The following is an 18968-nucleotide window of genomic DNA, read 5'->3' on the forward strand; positions in this document are numbered from 1 at the left end:
TTTGTCCGACCAGTTAAAATGTATCTCTCTCTGATTAAACAGACATTTATATAAACCTGTCCAAGAACTCACGTTACATTACAGTGACGTAAGATTCAATAATAATAATATATATATATATACCTATATGTATGTATTATTATATTGTAATTGATTCATAAATTATATTTATATGGTTTATGAGCTAATTACGTCCTGTGTTCATATGCTGCGATCTCATCCAGTGTCATGATCATTACAGGTGGTGCCCCGTTATACGAGGCAGGTTTTTGTCTTTAAGCAGAGAGAATACTAGACTGTGTTGACAAATGATACCAAACATCTACGTTTGAAAACAAACGTGGGGAGCAGTAAGAGAAAAAAACCAACAGAACGCGCACCGCGCTTGGATAGGATGTATGTCAGCAAAATTACCGTGCCCTCTTTTTAACTAAACCCTGAGTCCCACTGCAGGCAGTGTGTGCGTCAGGCAATAGAAAAAAAATAGAGTGTTATTTCCCCTCGGAGATAATAAAAGAAAAAGTATTCTTTTAATGTGAGTCCAGCACTCAAAAGGTTGAAAAATATTCTTTTTAAACTAGCTACTTAGAAAGAGCCTTTCCCTTTTAAATTCTGACAAAGTTTTTACCAATGGCCAATTTATGAATAAACACCGACACTCGATGGTAATTAACTCGAGCCGGTAATTATAATAAGAAGAGAAAGCGAGATTAGTTAACACAAATCTAGGCTAAACCAAGGTAAAATTACGTCAAAACTGGACTGAGATTTATTAACTTTTGTAAGCTTGTTATAATCTCTAGTATCCTCTTAGACCGTTTATTAAATCGTCTAGGAGACGAGGATCTCCAAAAGTGAACCGCTACTGTAATGCTTCAGCTCACTTAGAATCCTAAAAAGCTAACAGATCAGATAAAGAAAAAGAAAAATACTCGTACTTTTATTTTTCAAACTGGTCCGTAATTTAACTGGTTTCGTGACGATTGCTGAGTGAAAGACTGGGATCGTGTTTGGCCACAGATAGACTAAGAAGCAAAAGACAGCGACAGAGCTGTGTGTTTTTTTTTCTCTCTGGTCAGAATGCACAGAGCTCATTCACAAATTCTCCAGCAAACGCCATTTTGAATTACGTAAGCAGACCCCGCCCGTTGGCAACGTGACAGCACGTACCACGGACACTAGCAGCTTAGGACTCCTCCTCCACCAACTCTGAGCTCCACAGAGCCAGGGAATTGAGGGAAAGTGGGCTTCCTTTGTGCGGGTACTTCTTGGAGTAACGCTCCAAGTATCACTCACGCTGCACTGTCAATCAAGCGACAGACACCCTTATGAGTTAATAACTATAAGTAAGCCGTTGTTAATTTTGGTATCCTCTGAGACAGTTTAATACAGTCTCATGAGAAGGGGAAATTCGAGTGAATCACTATTATAGCGCTTAATAGTCACTTAGAATCCCAGTAAAAGGCTTACAGATCAGACGAAGAGAAAGAGAATAGCCAAAGTCGTATCTTTCTTCTCTTAAAACTGATCCGTGATTTAACTTGTGCCAAGATTGCTGTCTGAAGGAAATTCGTGTTTCTAACACAAACAGCCACGGGCCCGTACAGCCTGCTGACTGACCCTCTCGTGACAATTCAGTTGGCGCCATTTTGGATTGCGTAAACACACCCCTCCCCCGTTGATAACGTCACAGCACGGGCAGAGGCTTTGTGGAGCTAAGAACTCCACCCCCACTACAGCCGAGCTCCAGTGAGACATTCACTTGAGATAAAGATCTGTTGTGGTGACGTTGTGTGAAGACAGACTGGTATCCAGTGTTATATTTAGAGGTTGTAGCTATGAACGGTGCGTTCGAATCGGCGAGAGTTTGACTGTGAGTTGACAAACAAAACCGGAGTGACAAAAGTTTCATCTGGGTCATTTGATTGACAAATCACAGACAGAGCCTGGTTGATCCAAACCCAACGGACCATATTAATTTTCTGAGTTAAAGTTTGAGCTCGTTTTAAAGTAAAGGGTTAATAAGTTAACTGCTTAATTCGGAAAGTTAATCTTAGTTCAGAATTGGAAACAGATTATTAATTTTTGTTCCTTTGTAAGAAGAAACACAATAAGTCTGAAGATTGCAGAGTATTTTCGGCTATAATTCCCGGAAATTTTTCAATGTTCCGGTTTCTAAAGATACTCTGCAGATTGTTCACGTTTATTCTGAAATTTCTATAAATGGATAAAATTATTTTTTTTTTTTTTAGAATTTGGATTAAACAATTTTTTTTTTTGGATTAATTTTTAGAGATTGAATTTAGTTAAAGTTTAAAAAAAAAAAAAAACTTTTTCTCACTTCTCTCTGATTAGTTTTTCCAGATTTTAAAGAAAGGTTTTGTTTCCTCTCTTCTAATCTCGGTTATTTTGGGGAAAACCCAAAGGAACCTTCAAAGACTTTTCTCTCAATCAAAGATACTTTACTATTCGAACCGAATAAACGTTTATTTAAAAAAATAAAATAAACTAAACTAAGGAACCTGGGATTAATAATCCCTCTTAAATTTGTAGGTCTCAAACAAAGCTAAACACCTCAAAATAATTATCAGGGAAACCTTGTCTCATCTTCACACGGCCTACTAAGTACAATTCCACTGTTACTTCACCAGTATTGCTGCATGTACCACTCCTTCTAGTTTTGTCCAAAGTAATAGCTAACACTAGCTGAACATATTTGGACAAAATACCGAACCCTAGTAGTCGCTCCTTTCGCCCTGTCCATTAAGATGGCCTCTGTGAAACAGGTCGATGAGCTACAGGACAAGGTAAAGGATTTGGAAAGTAAAGCTGCTTTGCTGACAACAGCTGAGCAGGAAATAGTACAGCTAAAAAACCAAATTGCCACGATGGAATTAGCCGTAAAACAAACTCCACCTTCCCCCAGCGCAGGGCCTGGACAATCAGGTCCCGCTGACGCGAGGATAATTCAGCTAGAAACAGAGGCGCTCGACCTTCAAGACCGCCTCTCTGAAGGACAATTAGTGAAAACTAGACTAACCCAAGCACTCCTGGATGTTCAAACTGATAACACTGACTTTCAAAGTCAAATTAGCGACCTGCGGAATGACGTAAACGTCGCCCAGGGTACGGTAACTGTCAGAGAACGCCTCATGGGGTCCTTAAGGGCGGAAATACATGGTTTTACACAGGAAAGGCAGGCATGGCATAAATACATCTCAGAAACGGACACTCTAATTGCAAAATTGAGACATGATCTGGAAGTCTCCACACACCAGGTCACTAGCCTAAAAATTGAAAGCCAAATTGCCAGCCATGACTTGACTAGACTAGCACATAGGGACACTGTTCTCCCGCCAGGGAGAGAAGTACTTCCCCCGTCAGGCGGAGCCCCGGCTTCCCTACCGGGGATCCACCCTATGTACACTAGCCCAGGTCACGCTCTGCTAAATGGTAGTCAAACCTTTCCAAATACGGGGAGCCACCCTCCACCCTCTGTAACACCAACTGTCCAAAGGTATGAGGCGCCTCTCCCCTCCGGGCAAGCCGGCCTGAGCCTGCCGGGGCAAACCCAGCCAGTGCCACACGGTACAGGTACTCCCCCAAGGTCAGGAAACGGAACGGTGTCACCACGCGCTAACCCAGCCGGTCAACACCTAACCACTGACGATCTGAAAAAACTTGCTAAATTTATCCCACGCTTTAACCCCACAACAGATGGGGACGTGGATACCTACACCTATTTGGAGGACATTGACTACCATTTAGAAGAATATGCCCCTGTCACGTCTGAAACCAAATTAAGACTCATTACGCTAACCTCCAACCGAGAGGTCAGCAGTTTTGTTAGACGGCAGACAGAACAAACCCGCCAAGACTGGCAGGCTATACGTGCGGCAATTATCGAGGAATTTGCCGACCACCAAAGCAAGAGTGGTATTACCGCCGCCATAGGAGTTCACCACTCAAAGGACGAACCTATTAACGTATACTATGCAAAACTGCGTAGAGCGTACTTTGGCGATCAAAATCTACCCAATATGGAAGAAAACGAATACTTTAAAGCCTTGTTCTTAAGTAATTTGCATCCTTCCATTAAAAAGCAAATTCCCCTTGGGGTCGAACCGAGACATACGCAAGCTAACAAGCTCCGCAACCTGGCCCGAGAAGCGTTCGATAGAGATCGCACTAAACCCCAAGCCCATACGGTATGCCCAATAGAAAGCCTTGAACTTGAGAGGGGGCACCCTCGCACAGACAGGTCCAACAACGGACCGAGTGACTACCCCTCACATCAAGAGCAAAACGATTGGGAACAATATGAAAGGCAAGACGACCGTGGTCAGTATAGGAGAAGCGACCGCCAGTCTCCCTCCTGGAGCCGACCTCGCTCCCCCTCATACGACCGCGATCGTCCCTCCTCCCAAGATCGTAGTCCAGACCGCGGTCGCTCGCTCTCACGGTATAACTCTGGGACAAGACCTGGATTCCCTGAGTTGGTACAACAGCTCCCAGCTGAAGTCCCCAGAGAATCACGATGGCAAAGCCCAGCCCGTGACGACAAGAATTTGAGAGAACCTAATCACTTTGTTCCAACGTATGCTTCATATGACACCACTTCACAATAGTTCGTGTTTCATCTAAAACATAAGGGGGGTCCGGTATATTTTTAACTTTTTGCGCATAGGTTTCTCAAACTTTGTGTCAAATGTTGAAAAATGGTTTACATTATCATTCATAAAACGTGACCAACCTAAGGGGGGGGCACGATGATACATACGTCAGGGTTACCACGCCAGACGTGGTGGCCCACAATGACAGCAACCCCGACCTGTATCTTGACACCAACACGGCCCAAGCCTGTTGGAAGTAGGACTACCTTCCCACCACAAGGTGGGATGACCGCCGTGTGTGTTGTATTTTGTTTTGGAAAAAAAAAAAACCTTTATATACATTTTGCTTTGGCATTTTATTCTTACACTTTTATAGACATTTTTCTTTTGCATTTTAGTTTACTTTAAGTCAAAGGTAATTTTGGGTGCAATACCCGCCCAAACGGGCTCTTGTTTTACTGTTATAAAAATCCCAGCATGCGATCTTCCCCTTTCCTCCGGAAAGGCAAGCAAACTAAAACTTTAGCGCATACTGAGTGTGGCCCTACTCAAAACCACCTGTTAGGTTTCAAAGAAAACCCTGTAGGTTCAGTTAGATGTTGGGCTAATGTCTCATTGGCACTATGTTTTTGTTTTTTTATTCTTTCTCTGTTTTTCTCTTCTACTGGGCCCCCATAGAGATTCAGAACCCCATGTAATACCCTGTAAACACTGGCCTTGGCCAGAGTTAACTCCCCCGGTTCTAGGACACAGACGGTCCTGATATCAGCATGGTTTTATTGATTTCTTTTTGGCCCCATTAGAACCTTCTTAGCCAACAGCCAAGCCCGGCGGGCTAAGAACCCCATAGAGAAAGAACACCTTCTTTTCCCTCTCTCTCTCTCTGTCCTTTCACCTCTGTGCCTTTACGTAGGATGCATGCCACTAGACTATAGCAGTGTCGCCTTAGGGTTATTGCCAAGTCTAATGGTGGCCGCCCTAGAAGGCCAGATGGAATGTGTGCCACGCTGTGTGTTCTCTCCCTGTTATCCAGTCGCTGAAATTCTGGTACGCCAGCAGAAGACCCTGGACCTGCGGTCCGACCTTCGCTGGCCTAAATGGGGGTTTGTAATCGACACGGTGATAACAGCGAGAGACGTTGCGGACAAGCCGTAAAATCCAGACTGCTCACCAAAGAGCTGTGTGGAATTTCCCATTATCTCTCCCCCATCCTGACATCAAAGATGAAGACAACAGATCAGGAAAAGGGGGGGGAGAAAGCCAGGCCAACCAAATGGCCACATACACACACACACACACACACAACTTCCCCCCTCTCTCTCTCTCACACTCTTTCTCCCTCTTTTTGAGCGCATGGAAAATTATGTTTTCACCACAAAGAAGACATTACACGTGACCTCATGGAGAGACATGTGGACAATAATGGACAATAATGTGAAAATGTAGTACTATGCTGTATTTCCAAATGTATGCCTGGTGTTTAGAAGTGACCGGGGCCTGACCCAAGGGGGGCCCATGGCTGACCTGGGTCATAAAACCACACGGAAGGGTTCTGCTTCCCCTCCCGGTGACTCAGAGTCAGCAAATCCCACAGCAGATAAGGATTTAGCATAGTAATGACATTTGACCACACTTCAAAGACATTTTAGGGTATATAGATCCCACACGAACAACACTCTTTGCTAAAAGCCGCCAAGGGATGAACCACCCCCTGGCTCTCCCATCACCAACCAAGGACGAGGAGGGTTAACCAGCCTTCCTAGGGCTCTTCAACACGGAACCACCAAGGAGGAGGTCGAGGTCCAGGCCACTGCAACCCGCAGCCGCGGCAAGAGCAGAGACTGATCAGAAGGCCTCCGCTCCACTCATCTCCATCGCACACGCACCCGAGCCGTGAAATGCGCCCTTCTCCAAGAGGACATCATCGCGGTCAACTCGGCGACCCGGCCTCCGCCACCGTCGACGCCAACTCAGTATTGCCTTTGCACTGAGATTCCCGAACTCTGAGACCACTCGCTAGAACCAGTGCCAAGTTGGGCTTTAAAGCACGCCTGTGTACCTTTCTCCCGAAATCCAGAGTCTCCGGACTCAGGCCCCTATCCAGGGTCTAAAGGTGTGTTGAACCATTTTGATTTGTGCATTAATCTTAAGGCGACGTTACTGTGTTTACAAGAGAATATCTGTTATAGTTGAGCATAGCTCAGAAGGTTTTACAATAATGCATCTCCAATGCGATTCCTTCTTTTACTCTCTGTGACTTTTTCTCTCTCCTGTTTTCTTATCTCCCCACATTAACTCCATACACAACATAAGTTTCTGTTTCCCAAGCGTTGCTTTATAAATACTTGTAACGGTGAAGTCTGAATAAACCCAATTTTATTGTGACAAGGAAAGTAATGATGTGTGGTGTCTTTTGTCCGACCAGTTAAAATGTATCTCTCTCTGATTAAACAGACATTTATATAAACCTGTCCAAGAACTCACGTTACATTACAGTGACGTAAGATTCAATAATAATAATATATATATATATACCTATATGTATGTATTATTATATTGTAATTGATTCATAAATTATATTTATATGGTTTATGAGCTAATTACGTCCTGTGTTCATATGCTGCGATCTCATCCAGTGTCATGATCATTACACAAGTCTGAAATTATTCTTTAAATGAATGGTGCAGCCTCCCCAAATCCAATAGAAGTGTAATTACCGTACATGCCTCAGGCCCTGGTGACAATATCTATGCTTGTGACATCTATCTGGGAACGAGGAAGGAAGGATTATCTTCACTTTTCATCTAGATTTGGCACAATCACCTCCGCAGGGGTCACCTTGGATGGAACGCTACAATTTTACCAGTCATTAAACTCTTAATCCAGAGTCAGTGCACAGGCTCCAATCTCATCTTTCAACAGCAAGTATCACTTCCTATCACTTCCCACTGTCATTTCAGCATTGCGGCCCATTACAACATAATTGTAAAACCTCACAGGAATCATTACAACAGTAGACATACCTTATATTTAAGTTCATTGTGCTTTGACATTTAAAAAGATCCTGCATTATACTCGGCTGTTGAAAATGAAAAAGTTGAAAATGACTGTATATTGAGCAGGTAAAGCCATATCAGCAGTATTTTAAACTAAATTCCAAGAAGTTATTTTAGTCTCTCTATGGGAAATTACTCTCCAGATCGTCGTGCTGGAAGATTGCATACACAAAGTGTTAATATTCTTTGCATTTCCAAAGCACCAGCCATTAGATATTCAAAGATATGGAGATATTATTTCAAGGCAGGAAAACCGAGCATGATAAATTGGACAATAAACATCACAAACGTGCACTGAGGGCTAATGCAATGCTAAATATGAGCTTACAATAGCAACCTGCACAGAGACAACACTTCATTGGAGGAGGATAATCACAGTCACACTGATATGTTTATTGCACAATCACCTTCTAAAACTAATTCAGACTGCATGAAGGCACTAGGCACACACATATCTTTGATTTGTCACTGTGAAAAAAAAAGAAGAAAACCTGACAAAATACTCAACACAGAAATAGAAATAACATATTGTTACCCAACACATCGATTGATGTCAGCATGTATGCTTTCAGTCTTACACTGTTCTCTGAAAATCTAAAATCTGCTGGCAACCAACTGAGCTACCGCAAACTAAGAGAGTTGGAACTTCTATTACTAAGATGACACTGAATACTGTATATCAAAACAATATTTAGACTTAATGGGTAAGTCTAAGTATTGTAATTGCCATCAAATTGTCCCCGCTTTATGGAGAAATCCTGGGGAATCTGGGGAAGAAGACCAGGAAAAATGTGCAAGATAAGTTCTGCCTCTCATGATTAGGCCTATTGCTAGATATTTCCATAATAAACATTATGTAAAAAATTGCACTGCATTACAGTACATGTATTTCTGTGTTGTCATATTACAGTAGTATCAATCTGTTTATTTGCTATTTCTAAATTTGGTGTAGTGTGAAGTTACAAGTGTGCAATAGTGCTATTATTCTGAAAAGATGTAGTATGTCTACTTTAACGCAGTGTTTGTGCCAAGGGTGGCGCGGATCTGACTAGCAGAAATAGAAATAACATATTGGTACCCAACACATCGATTGATGTCAGCTGGTATGCTTTCAGTCTTACACCGTTAAAAGAAATTCTAAAATCTGCTGGCAACCAACTGAGCTATCACAAAAACAGTGCAAGTCTGCATGGATCGATTGTTTTGTATTTTTTGTACTTTTGTACTAAGAATACTTGTCCATATTTTGACAGTGAAAAAGGGAGAAAAACACCCACGGTTGCCTTTAATAGTTTTACATTTCAAGACTTTCATTCAGCCCCACTAAAAACGATGTTTCACACCTTGCTTGTAGTTTCCATTTGCTTCCAAATATAATCACACTGCTTTACTGCAAGCCAATCTCTTTCAACAAAGTAAGACTTCCAACAGACAGAGGCTCTGCTCTTCATAATGGTAGCTCAGTAATAACATGATCATATTTAAACATGACCGATAACTCAACTGTTATCTTAATCAATCTATGTAATGAGAACAGGAAGTTAATCCATTATTATGTATAATAAGTGGATAAATGAAGGTCTTAGGGGTTAATTAACTACTAGTCTAAGGACAATGTTAATAATGCAGCACTAATATAGGGCAGGTAATAACCCACTGGAGGATTTCCTGCTCAGCTGCAGCACTGCTCAGTTCTTCTACTCAGTGGAAACTAATACCTTGACATAGAAATTGCCTCAGGTACGCTCTACATTACAGTACAAATTGTTGCGATGTCTTTGTTTATTTCAGTATGTAACAGTGCATTAGCTCTGGCATGCCCACAGTCATGCCATGTTTTGATCTTTTTAACAACTTTTTGTATTCGCAAATACGGACTCTTTAAATCCGTAAATCGTTACATAATCGTTCAATTTGTTTATTTCATTGGCCGAGTTTGATGCTTTGCTATACTGGAGCCACATCAAAAAAGAGACCCCTGCGATCCTAAACAGTGGCTGATGGTAGGGACACACACACGCACGCACGCACACACACACACACACACACACACACACACACACACACGCACACGCACCCACACACACACACACACACACAGTCCCATCAGAAAAGTGCATGCTATGAGCCTCTCCTCAATCCACAGGCTGTAAGGCTACAGTCTCAAAACACTGCAACATACAGACAAGATGAGGCAATAAAAGCATAAAATCGGTCTGGAATGACGGACAAAAATGTCGGAGGCAGTGTATATACATGATTGACACAACGTGAGGTAGCATTTATTTTTTTACGTGCAACGAATTCTAGCAATGCGCAAGCTCCTTTACTCTCCATGGCCTCACACCTGGCCTTACTGCTTGCCTGAGGCGACCCTAGGCTGTGATTCCACTACACCAAATAAGACTGCCCCCCCTTTTTGTATCTGCTTCTTGCTTCGTATGGACTGGCTCATGTGCATCCTAGGTCTGGGCTGGCACAGGGAGAGGCTGTTGCTCCACACACAACATTGAACAAGACAGAAACATGGAACATTTAGAGAAGGAGAGAGGGTACCGTCACACCAGGCTTGCCAGCTGTGATAATGATGTATAATTTAATTGAAGGCTGTGCTTCTATCCTCCATAGAACTCGAACTGCTCTTCTCTAGTCAATGCATTATTCAGGCTAATGGTGACCCTGAAATAGAAAAAAGCTTCTTATCTCTTTAAAGTTTTATTGCAGAGACCAAAGAGAGGTAAAAAGGTATATACTGTACGAGACCGAGTTAGACCAGGAGGGACCAAGACATAGATAAGGCACAAAAGCTTACTGAGATATTGTAGTGTTCTGTCTAGCGGGATGCTACATCGACATGAGGGATTGCTGTTTCTGACCATGACAGCGTCATCCTCCTGGCAACAGCTGAACAATGTCATTGGTAGAGGCTCTGTGATGTTTGCTTTTGATATTCTTCGAGCAAATACTGAACATTTCTCACCCTACAATGGCCTTGGACTACATGTTGAAAGCAGAGATTTACATAATGTCTTGGACAGCTGTACAACATAAACACTGTGTACAACGTTAAAAACTCCCTTGCACTACAAGGTGAAAAGAAGCTCTGGACCTTTGTTTAAAGGAGTAGTTCACCCCCAAAATGACTTTATTTCTATCGATTACTCACCCCATTGAGACTTGAATGCATGGATATTTCTTTGTTCATGTTGCATTCCTAAGCCAATAATTTGATGACCAGCAGCGGTTCCGGAAGGACACGCAAAGAGACTTCTTTGTGTCTTGGCTTAGGAATGCGACATAAACAAAAAAATATCCATGCATTCAAGTGTCCATGGGGTGAGTAATCGAAAGAAAAAAAGTCATTTTGGGGGTAAACTATCCCTTTAATTCATTCATTTATACATTTGCCACAAGAGGATTTTGTATTTCATGGACATGGATTCAAATGTGTGAGTGAAATAATAAAGAGAGAGAGAGAGAGAGAGAGAGAGAGAGAGAGAGAGAGAGAGAGAGAGAGAGAGAGAGAGAGAGAGAGAGAGAGAGAGAGAGAGAGAGAGAGAGAGAGAAAGAAGGTGGACAGTATACAGTCTGTGCATGTGATCGAGTGAATCCTTGGCTATAGCCATGGCAGTGAAGGACAGGGTGAAAGGGTCCTGGGCAGTAAAATCTGCCTAGTTCCATCCATCAAGCTAAACTGTCATATTTACAGTCCAAAACCCACCCATAAAACATTGTTATTGTTAGCTGTAATTTCCTCTGCAATTAGATGGTGACTTCATTAGTGAACATGTGACTGGAATGTGGCAATTAAGCTATACTGTATGGCAATTGGTTGAAGGGTTGAGAGGTAATGAAGAGGATGAAGTGCAATACACACTGATGCCATTTTATCCATTTACGGATATCTTTTCATTCCTACAGTCTATAATTGCACACAAACGTGTGTCCCCCCCCCAACTCAAATGAATCAAACAAGCAACAGCGTTGTTATTTTCTCTGATGATTTATTTTTCATTAAATTCAATAGATTGGATATCTGATAATAATTATAATAACTAGTCCTACCCGTCCGGGGATATGCACACTCAAAGTATTTGCAGACTTTGGGTTATGTGCTGTGTGCATGCATTGCATTTGTATTGCTGAACAGCCAGAAACAAAGTAGTAGTAGCAACTATTAGCACCATTCAGGTGAATGAATTATAACAGCATTCGACCTCCATCGAATGCTGTATTACCCGGGGATGTGCGCAGTCAAAGTATTTGCAGACGTTCAGTTATGTCTGGGCTAAGTCTGCCCGGTCCGTGGTCGTGCACATGCATACACACGCACTCGCGCCCGCGACCCGTCGCGAACACACACTCGCACACACGTACACGCACACACGGACCCGTCGCTCCCACAGCCATGGGAAGTTGATGTTTAAGCTGTTTGAGCTATGTGTGCTAATTGCACAACCTGGATTAAAATATTGCGTGTGTAAATCTGCGTGCTTGTGGCATGAAGATGATATCCAAAGCGCCCTACCGCTCATGAAACGCAGTGTGTGTAGACACGGGCCACAAATGAAAGTCCTTTATACGTTTGCAGCATTCAGCAGTTTGCACAGTTTGTCTGTCTGGCAGCTGGGCATGCCCAGTTTGATCATTCATCCCATAGCTTGAGGGGCTATACCCATGGCGACGGCTGTAACCATGGCGACGATAGCTCCCATAGCCCGAAATACGAATTTCCGGTGTTGACATAAAAGCGCATTGTCATTTGGTGCATATGCTAATGGAAAATATAGAGCAGTGTTGTTGTGATAGTGCTTTACCAATAATTATACAATAAAAAATATATAGTTATATATACACACGTATATACTCTGTGTGTGCATGGCGACGATGGCTCCCATAGCCCGAATTATTTTACATAAAAATGGCAATAAACAGATCACATTTTGGGAATGTGAAAAACGGGCGTCGCTGTTTGGTGCATATGCTAATGGTCAATGCCTGTATACATGTACAAATTCAGATCAATTGCTCCAGCCTCCAGCCACTGAGGAGAACCGGGCAGAACAGGGGTTTTGGTGACACACAGGTTTTGGTGACAGAGGTTTTGGCAATTATTGTAATTATTGCAATTATTGTATTCATATATATATATATATATATATATATATATATATATATATATATATATATATATATATGCGCTAGTAGTCTATACCATTTTTAAAAGAGATGGGATTTGTGATTGATTCAATTTGGCCAACCTAAGCCCCTTAAGCAGGTAATTCCAAAGCGTAGGGGCTCTAACAACACCTTTGATGCGTAACCTTAACTACCTGCCCAAGGGTCTCAGGATGTGACACAGCTCACGGCACATTTTGATACAGAGAGGGCACAATGCCAGACCTAGCCTGTCTTTAAAGTAATCAGTACAATCTTACAGGTACCTGCAATTCTAAAACTCACAGAAATCCAAAGACACTCCCTTTACTTAGCCTGGAAGTTGTAACATTTCCTACACCGAGCCAGCGCCAGTAATGTCACTATAAAGCAGCCAAATGTCAATCAAGGATCAAACGGTAACAAAGGGGCTGTAAGTCACCTGTGTAGGTGTGCAAAATGAATATGTCTGGTGCTGACATTTCAACACAAAACCAAACATCTGTCAAATTTGTTTTTCCCCAGAAACGTATCAAAATAATACACCCTGAAATGTACCTAGCCATCTTGGTTGGCTGGCCAACAGTGTTGATTTAGTAACTAGGCGGTTTCATATTCAGTTGAATTAAGCTGGAGCAATACACCTGATAGAAAATCAACAGCCACGACACAGGAAAATAGCATGAGCACCGCATACAGGTGCATAATACTCCTGTCAAATATGATACTGATAATAGCATTGACCTTGAACTTTGACCTTTGGAGAAAGATCCTGCAATGTAAACTCATTCAAACAAATCATTCAAAATGTCATTCAATAGGAGGCCAAATTATGGTAATATAGAGCAGAGACAATATTTTTCTATTTATAGTAACAATGACCTTAAGCTTTTGACCTAGGGATCAGAATATAGAAACACAAATTTGTTCAAACTATCTTCATACTGAATCCCCAAATGAAGATGGTTAAAGTAATGAAAAGAAATGTTGACGGATAGATCGAAAAAGGGCATATTATTATAATATTCCCCATCTGTTACAGTCTTTGGGGACACTAAATATTATTTAATATTTAAATAGACAGCACTACAGCACTGTGTTTTATGCAAAATTATAATACTACTGAAAATATAAAATATGATGCAGCTGGTCTTGTGAAATTATGTTGATGATTCAATGGCCATTTCCAGAAAACAGATTATGCCAAATTCATGCAGTTCTCACATGATCATCTATATTTACAGTACAAGCCGCAAATTATCTACTTTACCCTGTAAAGAAAATGTAATGATTTGTTTCTAAACACATCATACATGTTAAAAAAGTCATGACTGAAAACATAATTTTTTCACTATCTGAGTTACGATTTTTGGGGTGGGGTTGACTTGATGGACTTGATGATGACGCACAGGGGTGAATCTCATGTCATGACTGCAGTGCTGTCACTAAACCAACACTGTCTAATGACTAGCACAAATTAAGCACCAGTTTTTATTGTGGCAGCAAGTGCTCACAACCTTACCACACAAACCAACTGATCAATTGTTTTTTGTGACAGACATCACAGTCATGGTGCTACACCAAAACACATCATCATAAATCACCAAATGAACACCACAACACAACTCTACACATAAGGTCCCACAACATAAACCCCCGACACATTCTCAAATTCAAAGAATGACATAAAGTCATAAACAACACATTAAACACACTTCCTATGCCCAGGGGCACCCTGGGAAATCAACACAGCATGGTTCAGCAGACATGGCCCCAGCATTCAGAGCAGAGAGGGCTTTTTTAAACTAGATTTTTGGAATCATTCAAATTTGTCTGGTTGGTTAATAACACATTATTCTGGAGTGTGGCACACATAGAGAATACATATGATTACTGCTTTACAGGGTCTTTAACTAAATGAATGGTTATAAAAACAACCATATCAACAGAGAAACAATGTTCTTTTTTATTTCTTCACCTCAAAACAAGAAGAAATTACGAATTCAATCATTTACAGGTTGTAATTTCCTTTCTATATGTATAACAACAATAGCTCATTTAGTTAATTGCATGTTGATATGATTCTGCAGACTGAATTCTCTCTAAATAGCCTCATTCTTATCTTAAGAATACAAAATCAGAGGAAAAGCAAGTAAGAACGCATCTGAACCTGATTCTTAACAAGTGGAGCAAAGCCAATCTAATTACATTAAAGTAGGAGGAGCAGGCGTATTTCCTGCCTTATTTCACCATCACAGAGTAATTAGGAGAATGCAAAAAATGTGTTCATTGCATGCTGGCATTCGTAATAACATTTTATGGAATCACCTCTTTGGCAGAACTGAAAACGTGGACAACATTTTACATAACGACAGAATAAGCTAGAAAAGTGCGCTCCTCAGAGCACAGACATCTGCCTGGCCTGGTTTTCTATCCAAGGCTATGCCATTCGTTGAGTGCAGCAGTCAGGACACAAGTAAGCTGCGAGGGGAAATAAAAGTTTGTAGGACAACTGTTCACATTTGTGTCACTCCCTAAGGGCAGAAGTGAAAGTGGTTTTGAATGTGCACTCTATAGATGTCCCTCAATATGCGATTACAGTTTGGGTATGATTGGATGTTGCGTTCATGATATAGGACTTATTTTTTTTGTAAGAATTAGACCACACTCACACATTTATCAAAACCCTGTCGGCCAACACAAGCCTGTTATAGCACCACTATGAGGCACCACAATGTGGGGCCCCGATCGGTCCAGCGGTGCCCCCCCACCCACACACACACACACACACACACACACACACACACACACACACACACACACACACACACACACACACACACACACACACACACACACACACACACACTTTAAAGAAGCACTTTACTGGCTGAATGAAAAGCGTTGAGCCCTAGATGTGAATGTCTGTCAAAACATAATCCCTGTCCCAGGCCGTTCCGGCCAGGCGGAGAAAACAAAACATCTGAAGTATGGAAAGAGAACACAGTGGGTGAGTGGGTGATCTCCCGCTTGTTACATGACGACATTCACTGTTCATTGACCTGAGATGTCAGAACATCCTAATTGAAAGTAATGAGAGATATAATTTTTTCGTTTCATATTACTAGCCTTGGGTGACAGTTGTGCAGCCTACGGTATAAATATGGGAGTAAAGGTCCTTACACACCGGGGCGATTTTTTTCATGCGAATAATATGTATTTTTTTTAAACCTTCAATGCAAGCTTACATGGAGCGAAAAAGTGAAAAAGCAAAGCGAAAAAGCATCTTAATTATTCGGAACGAGTCCGAATTTTGCGTATATTCGCATATTCGCCGGTGTGTAACCACCTTAAGGATGTGGGGTGAAAGGTTTGAGGTTGGCGTTTGGAGGTTGGGAGGCACCCATTAAGCAAATGCGTAATAGGAAAACATGGTATAACTAAAAGCCTATATGCATAGCAACACATCGATATTCTCTAACCACCATGCCACCATCCATTAAAATACAGCTCAAAGTGAAAGCAGTGAAACAAAAAGCTTTGGAGAAGTCACTGGGTTATCTTCATGTTCTTTGAAATCACAGACAGACCGTGTTAAACGTTAAACAGAATTACTACAGTAGTTAGGAAAAAATATAACAACTGTAAGGAACCGCCACAACAACACTGCTTGCATCAAGTGAGAAATATGAATGACTGATAATGAGCTGCTGGGTGGGGCATACACACTTCAAAAGACACCGGCCGTGAGTCATTTTAACAGCATAGCCTAAATCATAAAATAAATATTTTTGGCAAAAAATAAATAAATGACATGATGAATGGTGGGAGGTGTTCATACTGTAGGCTTGTAGCGTAGAGTCTTACAGTAATAGTATAATGGAGCAGCATCCAAGATAAGTTACCTCGGTAGGTCTGCCAAGTGTACAGGTCAACCCTAGATATCACCCATCTATTGTGTAATAATGGAGGATGCACCGAGGCAACGATGGAATAAGCAGCTTGGCCCCATCCGTGGTAGGTTACACAATACCATGTGGGTAGGAAGAGGTAATATTAATTCCTCCTCTCCAGAACCCTGGTCTATAAATCTCATATAGCTCCTTCTCCCACAACAGAGACAGTCAGATACTCAGTCGTGGGAGACCAGGGGAGAGCGAGTGGTCTTTCTATAACTGGTGTAGGTTACTTCTCTTTACCATTACTCTTCCACTGACTGCTTCAGCCAGGCCCTCTTTAGTAAGCCAGGGGTCGAAGCAAGCAGGAAAAATGACCATGTTTCATGTATCATGTGCCTTGGAGCTGTGCGATAGCCCTTTTTCTCTCCTGGAACTGTCTTCTCATTACCATTCAAAGTATTATGGTGGGATTGTAATGCATCCTGGTTTCATCAACCGTGTGTGTGTGTGTATGTGTGTGTGTGTGTGTGTGTGTGTGTGTGTGTGTGTGTGTGTGTGTGTGTGTGTGTGTGTGTGTGTGTGTGTGTGTGTGTGTGTGTGTGTGTGTGTGTGTGTGTGTGTGTGTGCGTGTGCGTGTGTGCTTGCGTGTGTAAGTGTCGAAGAGATGTTACTTATGGAGGTTGTCTCTGCGGGGTGTTACAGTATGGGAAACATGAAAGATCAGTCAATTTAGAGATTCTGGGCTGTCTTGCATATGCATAGAGAATAAGGTTTATTCTGGATCGGAGGGCTCTGAGAATCAGTGATTTAGTTGATTCGTTCCCTAGAGGAGAGATATATGAGTCTATGACATCTTCATTGCAGTCAATTTCACTGTAGCACGACTCGTGCTGTATCCATCCATTTTCCAGTGGTTGGCATGTATCAGAAAATGTTTCATACAAGGGTGGCTGACATTCAAGAATGTTTTTTTGTCCTTTTCTTCTCTCTGTTCAGAATTCATTCTCATTCTTTTCACTGGGATGACAGCTGTATCAGAAACAAAAATAAACTAGAAAAGTGCACACCTCGGAGCGCAGGTCTTCGCCAGGGCCTACCCAGGGCCCGCAAAATTGGAATGGAATCTGAAAAATCTGACTGGTACATCTTGATCACAAGCCCCTGAGATAATGTGTACTGATCTGGTTTTTGACAAAATCTATAGGAGTAGTAGCAAAAAGTGTGTTTTGAAGAAAACATAAAATGGCGGAAAATATAGTCTGGCACAAATGGTCGGGCCTATATGGGGAGTTGCATCATGATCCAAGGACTTCGTTTTTTACTGTATGACCTACGTTTCAAGAGTTATCGGCCAAAATGTGAAGGACCCTGTTATAGCTCCACCATGAGGCCAATTTGAAAATGTGGTCCATGGTCCAATGGTGCCAGAGATTAGCTACTCACAGACACACACAGACAGATGGATGGACACATGGATGGACAGGAGCGAAAACAGTCTACGGCCTTCAGCCGGCTGTACAGCCTTTGCTTTGAGAGAAATCTTGGAGAGAACGTGAATACCATTGAATTACTATTAATGTTAATATGATCGAATATCTGTCTGTTTAACCTTTACTTGACAGCATTTGGCTGATGTCCCATGGCTCTTCACGGAAAGGTTTGTGTCATTCAAAAATCAAGCAAAAAATCTTTTGTGATACAGGATCTCTACGTGATGATACATACATACAGTACTGTATTGCCTATACGTTTACTGTCTCACAGCAGATGCTGCTGAGTGTAAATCAGTATTGACGTAGCCAGGCCTAGCTTAACAGCGAAGTGTAACTGACATGCAAGCGTACTTTGTTTAAACTGATATTTTGATCATACTGTATCATTCTTTTCCCACAAGTGTTCACTGTACAAGAAATATAATGGCTAATAAATAGATCAGATTACATGTGATGAAAGCACGATTTTACATAATCAAAATTACTCATGTTTTTTTAAAGTATTTGCTTCTTAAACACAAAACAGCTACGTAATGTCAACAGACGTGAGTCACTGTGACATGATGCTGTTGGCATGCTATCATGTTTGTATGCTTATTTGACGCAGTGGTTTGGGATACACAACATGAAGCTGAGCCATGGAATCTATACTGAGTTAATGAGATAGCCTAGAGCAATACACTTCACATGCATGTTACAGTGCGTACTCTGCCGTATAAATAGTAACAGCAGACAAAATAATTATAATTC

This window comes from Gymnoscopelus braueri, assembly GCF_963280865.1.
Source record: "Gymnoscopelus braueri genome assembly, chromosome: 5".
NCBI classification, from domain to species: domain Eukaryota; kingdom Metazoa; phylum Chordata; class Actinopteri; order Myctophiformes; family Myctophidae; genus Gymnoscopelus; species Gymnoscopelus braueri.